Source organism: Nerophis ophidion, linkage group LG03, assembly GCF_033978795.1.
Source record: "Nerophis ophidion isolate RoL-2023_Sa linkage group LG03, RoL_Noph_v1.0, whole genome shotgun sequence".
NCBI classification, from domain to species: domain Eukaryota; kingdom Metazoa; phylum Chordata; class Actinopteri; order Syngnathiformes; family Syngnathidae; genus Nerophis; species Nerophis ophidion.
The window spans coordinates 13,562,566-13,575,404 of NC_084613.1; positions in this window are offsets into that span (position 1 = coordinate 13,562,566).

Here is a 12,839-nt window from a genome sequence, read left to right on the forward strand (position 1 = left end):
ATATATATATATATATATATATATATATATATATATATATATATATATATATTAGGGCTGTGGATCCTTGGGTGTCCCACGATTCGATTCAATATCGATTCTTGAGGTCACGATTTTATAATGTATCGTTTTTTTTTTTCGATTCGATTCGATTCTCGATTCAAAAACGATATTTTTCCGATTCAAAACGATTCTGTATTCATTCAATACATAGGATTTCAGCATGATCTACCCCAGTCTGCTGACATGCTAGCATGTCAAACTTTTATAATTGTAAAGGACAATGTTTTATCAACTGATTGCAACAATGTAAATTTGTTTTAACTATCAAACTAACCAAAAATATGATTGTTATGATATTGCTGTGTAGTGGTTTGTTGGATTGATTTTAAAAAATATATATATAAAAAAAAAATAAAAATTAAAAATGAGAATCGATTCTGAATCGCACAAGTAAACGATTCGATTCATATTTGAATCGATTTTTTTCCCACACCCCTAATATATATTTATATATATATACATATATATATACTGTGATGAGGTGGCGACTTGTCCAGGGTGTACACCGCCTTCCGCCCGATTGTAGCTGAGATAGGCGCCAGCGCCCCCCGCGAACCCAAAAGGGAATAAGCGGTAGGAAATGGATGGATGGATATATATATATACATATATATATATATATATATATATATATATATATATATATATATATATATACTGTATATCTATACACACACACACACACACACACACACATACATGTACAAATATACTTGTTGTATATTTCCATGCTCGCTGTGAGTCACTGCAAGTGTTTGCTTTGACAAGTAGGCTGCATGCGGAGAAAATAGCAAGGGCGCATAGTTGTTGTGTTGCAGGTGTTGCGGTGGCAGGATAGCATGCCGCATTAGAACCAGATCCCGAATCCCGCGGCTTTCCCAACATTCTGCATGGCAGCTTCCCGAGGTCCACCGCACAAAGTCCTCGTCCTTCCTCCTTCTTTTCCTGCTGCGCGCTCTAGCATAACAACGCTTACGGCCACAAAGACACACCCGTTGGGCGCACACACACACACACACACACACACACACACACACACACACACACACACACACACACACACACACACACACACACACACACACACAGTGTGGACACACCCCTATGGGAGTGTGTGTGCAACCTGAAGGCCCCAAGGCGAAGTAAAACCCAGACTAACCACAAAGATGTGCAGCTTTCATCATCATCTCGCACTGCTTTTCTCTGAGAACTTCAAAATACTTTTATTTGAGCGGTAAATAACGAGTACTATTAAAAATGAATATGGCGATATTGGATGTTCCAGCAGTCACCTTTCTGCTTCATTACTTTAAGTTTTCACAGCAACAGGTTGACATTGATTTGAAAAGGATCAATGGTGTCAGGTGTTCGTGTTGTCACATGTTCGCTTAGCGCGTGTGTTTTAGAGGCGTCGTCCTTGTTGTCGTCGGCACACAACATGCTAGCTCATGCTAATCCCAAGACAAACGGGTCCACGTTAGCAACTAACGATGAAGACCATTGGTCACTGGACATGACCGCTAATTGACCCATCCACTCATAAACAATTTATTTGACATCTAACTATGTCGGGCAACAGTGTCCATAGTGGTCCTTGACATATTATAACTGTACAATTGTAACAATGCAATTGTGATCAATTATAATAACACAAATAAAACTATACAACTATAATAACATTACAACAATAAGGTCATAGTAAAATTATAACAATACAATTGAAACAATACAAAAGAAACAATTTACCTTGTGGATCAACAAAGTGTTGTAGTAAACAATGTCAATACATTGTCATGTTACTGATGTACTTGTATTGTTATGATTATATACTTAGGTTGATTGATTGATTGATTGAGACTTTTATTAGTAGAATGCACAATGCAGTACATATTCCGTACAATTGACCAGTAAATTGTCACACCGATGGATCCTGTTTTGTTTTGTCATGTTCGGTTCAGTTTTTTGGACATTTAGTTCTGTTTTGCATTTCATTGTTTGTCTTGTTACCATGCCAACTCATTAGGTTTCATGTCTGATCACAATTTTGTCCACTAGAGACGCCGAGATCATTATCCATGCGTTTGTTACGTCTCGTCTCGATTACTGTAACGAATTATTTTCGGGTCTCCCCATGTCTAGCATTAAAAGATTACAGTAGGTACAAAATGCGGCTGCTAGACTTTTTGTCACGTGGGGGTCGCATTTTAATGCGGGATCGTTCCTCCAACGCAAACATAGACACTCCGGACACCAACTAAAAGGTAAGAATGATTTAATAACAAAACACTGGTACAAAAACAGACGAAAAGAAACACGTGGCGAAAACACAGAAGCTAATGCTAACACTAGCATAGGATCAGGTAACAAGAAATCTAGAATTACCAACGAAACAGTTGCATACCGCAAACAAGGGACCAAGACCGACTGACGGGACAAGGCAGGCTTAAATAAGGAAGTAATTAAAAAAACAGGTGTGCGTCTGGAACCCTCAGCAGGTGAAATTAATATGTTGCCATGGTGACCAAACTGACTCACAAAAAAGGTACACAAACAAAGGGAGTCCAAACTAACAGAAAATAACTAAACTAAACATGATCCAGACTACGGATCATGACAGTACCCCCTCCTCAAGGACAGATACCAGATGTCCATAAACAAAACCAAGCAGGGTCAAGAGTCACAGGAGGGCGGAGGGAGGAATTGGCGGTGGGTCGCCAGGCCAAGTGTCCCCGAATCCACCGAGGCAAAGTCAAGTGGCGGCGGCGAGTGGAACGCCGCTGCAGCCGGCGAGGCGGGCGACCAGGGAGCGGCCACATCCGTGGCCGACAGGGAGGTGGATGCACTTGGCGTGGCGGATGACCAGGGGGCGGCCACATCCATGGTCGACGTGGAAGTTGGCACGTCGGCGCCGTCGTGACAGGCGTGGACGCAGCAGAAGACTTGTCAGGCCTGGACGCAGCAGAAGACTTGTCAGGCGTGAACGCAGCAGAAGACGAGGAGTCAGGCGTGGACGCAGCAGAAGACGAGGAGTCAGGCGTGGACGCAGCAGAAGACGAGGAGTCAGGCGTGGACGCAGCAGAAGACGTGTCAGGCGTGGACGCAGCAGAAGACGTGTCAGGCGTGGACGCAGCAGAAGACGTGTCAGGCGTGGACGCAGCAGAAGACGTGTCAGGCGTGGACGCAGCAGAAGACGTGTCAGGCGTGGACGCAGCAGAAGACGTGTCAGGCGTGGACGCAGCAGAAGACGAGGAGTCAGGCGTGGACGCAGCAGAAGACGAGGAGTCAGGCGTGGACGCAGCAGAAGACGAGGAGTCAGGCGTGGACGCAGCAGAAGACGTGTCAGGCGTGGACGCAGCAGAAGACGTGTCAGGCGTGGACGCAGCAGAAGACGTGTCAGGCGTGGACGCAGCAGAAGACGTGTCAGGCGTGGACGCAGCAGAAGACGTGTCAGGCGTGGACGCAGCAGAAGACGTGTCAGGCGTGGACGCAGCAGAAGACGTGTCAGGCGTGGACGCAGCAGAAGACGTGTCAGGCGTGGACGCAGCAGAAGACGTGTCAGGCGTGGACGCAGCAGAAGACGTGTCAGGCGTGGACGCAGCAGAAGACGTGTCAGGCGTGGACGCAGCAGAAGACGTGTCAGGCGTGGACGCAGCAGAAGACGTGTCAGGCGTGGACGCAGCAGAAGAGGAGTCAGGCGTGGACGCAGCAGATGAGGAGTCAGGCGTGGACGCAGCAGAAGACGAGACTTGGCTTGGTTCTTGGCATGGCGGTGCTTGGCGGCGTGGAGCTAGTACTGGTACTTGTCGTAGAGCTGGTACTGGTATTTGTCGTGGTGCTGGTACTTGGCGTGGTGCTGGTACTGGTACTTGGCGTGGTGCTGGTACTGGTCGTGGAGCTGGTGCTGGTACTGGTCGTGGAGCTGGTGCTGGTACTGGTCGTGGAGCTGGTGCTAGAGCTGGTGCTGGTACTAGAGCTGGTGCTGGTACTAGTCGTGGAGCTGGTGCTGGTACTGGTCGTGGAGCTGGTACTAGTCGTGGAGCTGGTGCTGGTACTAGTCGTGGAGCTGGTACTAGTCGTGGAGCTGGTGCTGGTACTGGTCGTGGAGCTGGTGGAGGCGGCCTAGGAGGAGGTTGCGGCTTGGCTGGGCGCAGTTGTGCCACTCCCCCCGCACCGCCCCCCTGCCCCAGTCCCCCCCCAAGGGGCGGATACCAGATGCACTTCTTGCGGTCTGGAACCGTCTTTCGGGGTGGGTGGAGGGAGGTTAGGAGGTGGGTAGAATCCTCCCCTAAAAAATGTTCAGCAAGTGCATCTCCCTCTCCCACCTGAGATTGTGTGGGAGGACAAGAAGAAAACGTCCGTGTCGTGGGCGGGACTAGAGCCATGGGGGGCGGAGCTTGGCAATCAAAAGAAGACTGAGGAAATTTAAATTTCAAAAAAATGTCCTGGTAGTGTTTTATCTTTGAATTATAGTCTTTTGTAGGTGACTTACACCTGGAGACAGAAGGCACAACAAGAACATTATGGTCCGTGACTTCCTTAGATGACGCCGGCGGAATGACGTCATCGCCGCGCGCCGATTCAGTGACGTCATCAGAAGTGGGCGGAGTGACGTCATGAAGAGTGGATGGAGTGAAGTCGTAGCCGGAGTTCATTTTGTTAGCAGCCCAATCAGAAAATTGTTTGGCAAAATGAGTTACTGGATTACCAAACATCGGCGGCGAGGAAAACTTTGCTGCTTGTGGCGTCTTGCTGTCCGGAGGAGTCTGAGGGAGCGGCGCGTCCCGGTAGCGAAGTGGAGCCCTTTTGGACGGCTTCCGTCTTCGCTGACGCGTCCGGTACTGTGGTGGATCGATGTCCTCGGGCCATACGGAGGTGATCGGAATCAACTTGCCATTAGGACCCCACATCAGGTCCTGGCACTCCAAGGGCGAGTGGCGTAGAGTCTCCGCTTCCATTGCTCTCCACGTACCTTGCTCCACATCTTCAGAGTCTATGGCGAAGGAACTGTAAGCTTGGTCCCTTCTGTCACGTGGGGGTCGCATTTTAATGCGGGATCGTTCCTCCAATGCAAACATAGACACTCCGGACAACAACTAAAAGGTAAGAATGATTTAATAACAAAACACTGGTACAAAAACAGACGAAAAGAAACACGTGGCGAAAACACATAAGCTAATGCTAACACTAGCACAGGATCAGGTAACAAGAAATCTAGAATTACCAACGAAACAGTTGCATACCGCAAACAAGGGACCAAGACCGACTGACGGGACAAGGCAGGCTTAAATAAGGAAGTAATTAAAAAAACAGGTGTGCGTCTGGAACCCTCAGCAGGTGAAATTAATATGTTGCCATGGTGACCAAACTGACTCACAAAAAAGGTACACAAACAAAGGGAGTCCAAACTAACAGAAAATAACTAAACTAAACATGATCCAGACTACGGATCATGACACTTTTGACAAGAACAAGAAAGTTTGATCACATTACGCCTGTACTGGCTCACCTGCACTGGCTTCCTGTGCACTTAAGATGTGACTTTAAGGTTTTACTACTTACGTATAAAATACTACACGGTCTAGCTCCAGCCTTTCTTGCCGATTGTATTGTACCATATGTCCCGGCAAGAAATCTGCGTTCAAAAGACTCCGGCTTTTTAGTGATTCCCAAAGCCCAAAAAAAGTCTGCGGGCTATAGAGCGTTTTCCGTTCGGGCTCCAGTACTCTGGAATGCCCTCCCGGTAACAGTTCGAGATGCTACCTCAGTAGAAGCATTTAAGTCTCACCTTAAAACTCATCTGTATACTCTAGCCTTTAAATAGACCTCCTTTTTAGACCAGTTGATCTGCCGCTTCTTTTCTTTCTCCTATGTCCCCCCCTCCCTTGTGGAGGGGGTCCGGTCCGATGACCATGGATGAAGTACTGGCTGTCCAGAGTCGAGACCCAGGATGGACCGCTCGTCGGGACCCAGGATGGACCGCTCGCCTGTATCGGTTGGGGACATCTCTACGCTGCTGATCCGCCTCCGCTTGAGATGGTCTCCTGTGGACGGGACTCTCGCTGCTGTCTTGGATCCGCTTGAACTGAACTCTCGAGGCTGTGTTGGAGCCACTATGGATTGAACTTTCACAGTATCATGTTAGACCCGCTCGACATCCATTGCTTTCGGTCCCCTAGAGGGGGGGGGTTGCCCATATCTGAGGTCCTCTCCAAGGTTTCTCATAGTCAGCATTGTCACTGGCCTCCCACTGGATGTGAATTCTCCCTGCCCACTGGTTGTGAGTTTTCCTTGCCCTTTTGTGGGTTCTTCCGAGGATGTTGTAGTCGTAATGATTTGTGCAGTCCTTTGAGACATTTGTGATTTGGGGCTGTATAAATAAACATTGATTGATTGATTGATTTTGTACGGCCATCCTACCCTGAGCATCCCCATTCTTATTTGTTGTCAAAGCTAAGTAGAGACTGACCTGGTTAGTACTTGGATGGGAGACTTCCCAGGAATACCAGGGGCTTTTGACCTTTGGACTCTTTAAAGTTACTTTTTTTTTCACTTCCTGTTTTTTCACCATGACGACCAATCAGTTCACCTGTCTTATTTCACACCTGTTTGCACTCATTATTTAAGCCACAGTTACCAGCTAGTCGGTCTGGCAACATCACCTCCTTCACCCGCGATATCCATGCTGCTTTTCTCATACCCTTGTCACAATAAGTTTTCTTGTTATTTATGCCACAGTGCAAGTTTTTGTTTCATGTTTATAGTTCATTGCCTTTGTGCTAGTCTTTTGTTTCATAGCCCAGTTTTTTGTACCGCCATTGTGCACGCTTTTAGTTGGTTCCTGTTTTTATTTTTAGTGTTAAAATAAGAATGTCTTTACCTTCACGCCGTTTCTACTCCATTCGGTTTGCACCTCGGGGAAACAACCCAAGACCAAGTCCAAGCTTGACATAAATGGTAACACCCGAATAAGATTTTCAACTTCTTTAAAGGCCTACTGAAATGAGATTTTCTTATTCAACCGGGGATAGCAGGTCCATTTTATGTGTCATACTTGATCGTTTCGCGATATTGCCATATTTTTGCCGAAAGGATTTATTAAAGAACATCAACGTAAAGTTTGCAACTTTTGGTCGCTAATAAAAAAAGCCTTGCCTGTACCGGAAGTAGCACACCATGAGCGCGTGACGTCACCGGTGTGAGGGTTCCTCACATCCTCACATTGTTTATAACCAGCAGTAGGAGCAATTCGGACCAAGAAAGCGACGATTTCCCCATCAATTTGAGCAAGGATGAAAGATTCGTGGATGAGGAAAGTTAGAGTGAAGCACAAAAAAAGAAAAAAGAAAAAAAAAGGCGACGGCTCCAAGCGGTGGCAGTGGGAGAGTTTCAGATGTAATTAGACACATTTACTAGGATAATTCTGGAAAATCCCTTATCTGCTTATTGTGTTAATACAATTTTAGTGAGATTGTAAAGTCATACCTGAAAGTCGGATGGCTGCGGTGAACGCCAGTGTCTCTGAGAGAAGCCGAGGAGCCAAAGCAGCAGGATGAGGTTGCGTGATCCTCTCAAGTCTCCGGTAAGAGTCGGCGTAATATCACAATTTTCCCATCCAAAAACTTGCTGGTTGACGTAGGGAAACATGTTCGCTTGACCGCTCTGTGTTAAAGCTTCACAACAAACAAACACCGGCTGTTGTTCGGTGCTAAAGGCAGCTGCAATCCACCGCTTTCCACCAACAGCATTCTTCTTTGACGTCCCCATTATTAATTAAACAAATTGCAAAAGATTCAGCAACACAGATGTCCAAATTACTGTGTAATTGCGCGAGAAAAGAGACGACTTTTAGCCGTAAGTGGTGCTGGGCTAATATGTCCCCTCCAACCAATAACGTCACAAACACGCGTCAACATATCGCGATGTTTTTAACAGGAAAATCCGCAGGAAATTTAAAATTTTAATTTAGTAAACTAAACGGCCACATTGGCATGTGTTGCAATGTTAAGATTTCATCATTGATATAAAAACTATCATACTGCGTGGTCGGTAGTAGTGGGTTTCAGTAGACCTTTAACGTGGACCCCGACTTAAACAAGTTGAAAAACTAATTGGGATGTTACCATTTAGTGGTCAATTTTACAGAATATGTACTGCACTGTAAATTCTACTGATAAAAGTCTCAATCAATCAACATAACTATACAATCATAACAATACATCAGTAACATGACAATGTAATGACATTGTTTAGTGGCTAGTAGTACAGTGTTTACTACAACTAAGACTAATAGATTGTCTTACTTGTTTACATTCTCTTCATCAACTTTCACTCTTCAAATATTAAATTTACATCTCATGATTCACGTTATGTTTCATTGCAGCCTTGGATCTTCAACATTTATGTTGACTTACTCCAACATTCACACATTAATTCTTCTACTTTCTGTTGACCTATTCCAATATTCACACATTCATTCTTCTACTTTCTGTTGACCTACTCCAACATTCACACATTCATTCTTTTACTTTTTGTTGACTTACTCCAACATTCACACATTCATTCTTCTACTTTTTGTTGACTTACTCCAACATTCACACATTAATTTTCCTACTTTCTGTTGACATACTCCAACATTCACACATCCATTTTTCTACTTTCTGTTGACTTACTCCAGCATTCACACACTCATGTTTCTACTTTCTGTGGACCTTTTCTAACATTAAAATGTTCATTCTCCACTGCTATACTCACTTTGGACTTATTCCAACATTCACATATTCATTCTTTTACTTTTTGTTGACTTACTCCAACATTCACACATTCATTCTTCTACATTCTGTTGACTTACTCCAACATTCACACATTCATTCTTTTACTTTTTGTTGACTTACTCCAACATTCACACATTCATTCTTCTACTTTTTGTTGACTTACTCCAACATTCACACATTCATTCTTCTACTTTTTGTTGACTTACTCCAACATTCACATATTCATTCTTCTACTTTCTGTTGACTTACTCCAACATTCACACATCCATTCTTTAACTTTCTTTTGGCTTACTCCAACATTCACATATTAATTCTTCTACTTTCTGTTGACTTACTCCAACACTCACACATCCATTCTTTAACTTTCTTTTGGCTTACTCCAACATTCACACATGCATTCCTCTACTTTGTGTTGACTTACTCCAGCATTCACACATTCATGTTTCTACTTTCTGTGGACCTTTTCTAACATTAAAATGTTCATTCTCCACTGCTATACTCACTGTGGACTTATTCCAACATTCACATATTCATTCTCCACTGCTATACTCCCTGTTGATTTACTCCAACATTCACTTTCATTCTTTTACTTTCTGTTGAACTATTGAAAAATTCACATGTTCATTCTCCACTGTTGTACTCTCTCTGACTTATTCCCACATTCACACATTCATTATCCACTGTTATGCTCTCTGTGGACTTATTCCAACATGCACACGTTAATTCTTCTACTTTCTGTTGACCTATTCAAATATTCACATGTTTATTCTCCACAGTTGTACTCACTGTTGACTTATTCCAACATTCACACGTTCATTCTCCATTGTTTTACTCTCTGTGGACTTATTCCAACAGTCACACGTTCATTCTCCACTGTTGTACTCTCTGTGGACCTATTCCAACATTTGCACATTCATTCTCTGTTCTTTTGCTATATGTTGCCTTTTTTTTAGCATTCGCACGTTCATTCTCCACAGTTGTACTCTCTGACTTATTCCAATATTCACATGTTCATTCTCCACTGTTGTACTCTCTGTAGACTTATTCCAACATTCACACGTTCATTCTCCACTGTTGTACTCTCTGTGGACCTATTCCAACATTTACACATTCATTCTCCGTTCTTCTACTATGTTGACTTATTTCAGCATTCACACGTTCATTCTCCACAGTTGTACTCTCTGACTTATTCCAATATTCACACGTTCATTCTCCACAGTTGTACTCTCTGTAGACTTATTCCAACATTTGAACATTCATTGTCCGTTCTTCTACTTTATGTTGACTTATTTCAGCATTCACACGTTCATTCTCCACTTTTGTACTCTGTGTGGACTTATTCAACATTTGCACATTCATTGTCCGTTCTTCTACTTCATGTTGACTTACACCAGCATTCACACGTTCATTCTCCACTTCTGTACTCTGTTGACTTATTCCAACATTGAGTCCACATTCGACGAACCTTTCAGTTCAGCTTTGCGGTGACATCCACAGGAATGAAGTGAGCAGGTTAATGTAAGAGACAATTCATGTATTCATGATAGGAGTGTGTGTGGTCATGTGACTGTGCAGCATGGAGGCTGTGTGCCAGGATGATGATGAAGATGATGATGATGGTGATGGTGGTGGCGGTGGTTGTGCCCTCCTTTGTGTCAGGAAGTGGGACACAGGAATGTTGCTGTGATTCACCCTCACAGTGGCTTCACTTATTCACGCCTCAGCGACTCTTTGCAATGTTGTGACTCACTCACTTGGTAGAGTGAAGTGTCAGGTGCAAAGGAAGTCATCTTCGTTTTTGAAACTGGACTGCACTTCTTGCTCCAGCAGCGCTCACTCGCTGACTCAGCAAATATTTATCCACCCTGCTCTATCTTCCCTACATCCAAATATCCATCCAGATAGTATTGATCAATTACTGATCTATTATTGGTCTGTTATTGATCCTTTTCTATAGAAACATCCATCCAGCTATTATTGATGTTTTCTAGATGCAAATATCCATCCAGCTAGTATTGATATATTACTGATCAATTGTTGTTGTTATGTTGTTGATCTTTTCGCTATAAAAATATCCATCCAGCTATTATTGTACTATTATTGATTTAAATCGATCTGTAAGTAGTTGGGCTGCAACCATCAATCAACTCATTCGATGAGAAAAAGCAACAATTATATTATCTTACTTTAATCAATCACCTAATAAGTGTAACTATAATTAATTAATTAAAGACACCACATGGACTTTCCGCAACTTGGCTGTGTGTGTGTGTGCGTGTGTTTGTTTTCTGTGTGTGTTTGTGTGTTGTTGTTTATGTGATTTGTGTGTGTGCATGTGTGCGTCTGTTGTCCTTGTGTGCGTGAATGTGATCTGAGTGTGTGTATGTGATCCGTGTCATTTGTTTGTACGCGTGTTTATGTCATTTGTTTACATGTGCATGTGTGATTGGTGTGTATGTGTGTGATCTGTGTGTCTGCGTGAAGTGTGTATCTGATATCTGTGTGCGTGTTTGTGATCTGTGAATGTGTGTGTATGTGATCTGTGTGTCTGTGTCATCTGTGTGTGCGTGTGTGTTTATATGATCTGTGTACGTGTGTGTGTGATCATTGTGTGAATGTGATCTGTGTCTGTGTCATTTGTGTGTGCTTGTTTGTGATCTGTGTGCGTGTATGTGATCTGAGTGTGTGAGATCTGTGTGTGAATGTGATCTGTGTCCTCTATGTGTATGCGTGTTTATGTGATTTGTGTGTGTGTGTGTGTGATCGGTGTGTCTGTGTCAGTGTGCGTGTATGTGATCTGTGAATGTGTGTGGGTCTGTGTCATCTGTGTCTATGTGATTTGTGTATGTGTGTGTGTGTGTGTGTGATCAGTGAGTGAATGTGATCTGTATCCTTTGTGTGCGCGTATTTATGTGAACTGTTTATGTGATCTGAGTGTGTGTGATCTGTGTGTGTATGTGATCTGTGTCATCTGTGTGTACGTGTGTTTATGTGATTTGTGTACGTGTGCGTGTGTGATCGGTGTGTCTGTGTCAGCGTGCGTGTATGTGATCTGTGAATCTGTGTGTGTGTATGTGATTTGTGTGTCTGTGTCATCTGTGTTTGTGTGATTTTTGTACGTGTGTGTGTGTGTGATCAGTGTGTGAATGCGATCTGTGTCCTTTGTGCGTGCGTGTTTATGTGATCTGTGTGCGTGTATGTGATCTGAGTGTGTGAGATCTGTGTGTGTATGAGATCTGTGTCATCTGTGTGTACACGTGTTTATGTGATTTGTGTGTGAGTGTGTGATGGGTGCATCTTTGTGTTTGCGTGTGTGATCTGTGTGTGTGTCTGATCTCTGTGTGAATGTGTGTGTGTGTGTGTATGTGATGTGTGTGTCTGTGTCATCTGTGTATGTGAGTGTTTCTGTGATTTGTGTACATGTGTGAATGTGATCTGTGTGTCTGTGTCCTCTGTGTGTGCGTGTTTATGTGATCTGTCTGTGTGTGTGTGTGTTTATGTGAACTGTGTATGTGATCTGAGTGTGTGAGATCTGTGTGTGTATGTGATCTGTGTCATCTGTGTGTATGCGTGTTTATGTGATTTGTGTACGTGTGCGTGTGTGATCGGTGTGTCTGTGTCAGCGTGCGTGTATGTGATCTGTGAATCTGTGTATGTGATTTATGTGTTTGTGTCATCTGTGTTTGTGTGATTTTTGTACGTGTGTGTGTGTGATCAGTGTGTGAATGCAATCTGTGTCCTTTGTGCGTGCGTGTTTATGTGATCTGTGTGCGTGTATGTGATCTGAGTGTGTAAGATCTATGTGTGTATGAGATCAGTGTCATCTGTGTGTACACGTGTTTATGTGATTTGTGTGTGTGTGTGTGTGTGTGATGGGTGCATCTTTGTGTTTGCGTGTGTGATCTGTGTGTGTGTCTGATCTCTGTGTGACTGTTTGTGTGTGTATGTGATGTGTGTGTCTGTGTCCTCTATGTGTATGCGTGTTTATGTGATTTGTGTGTGAGT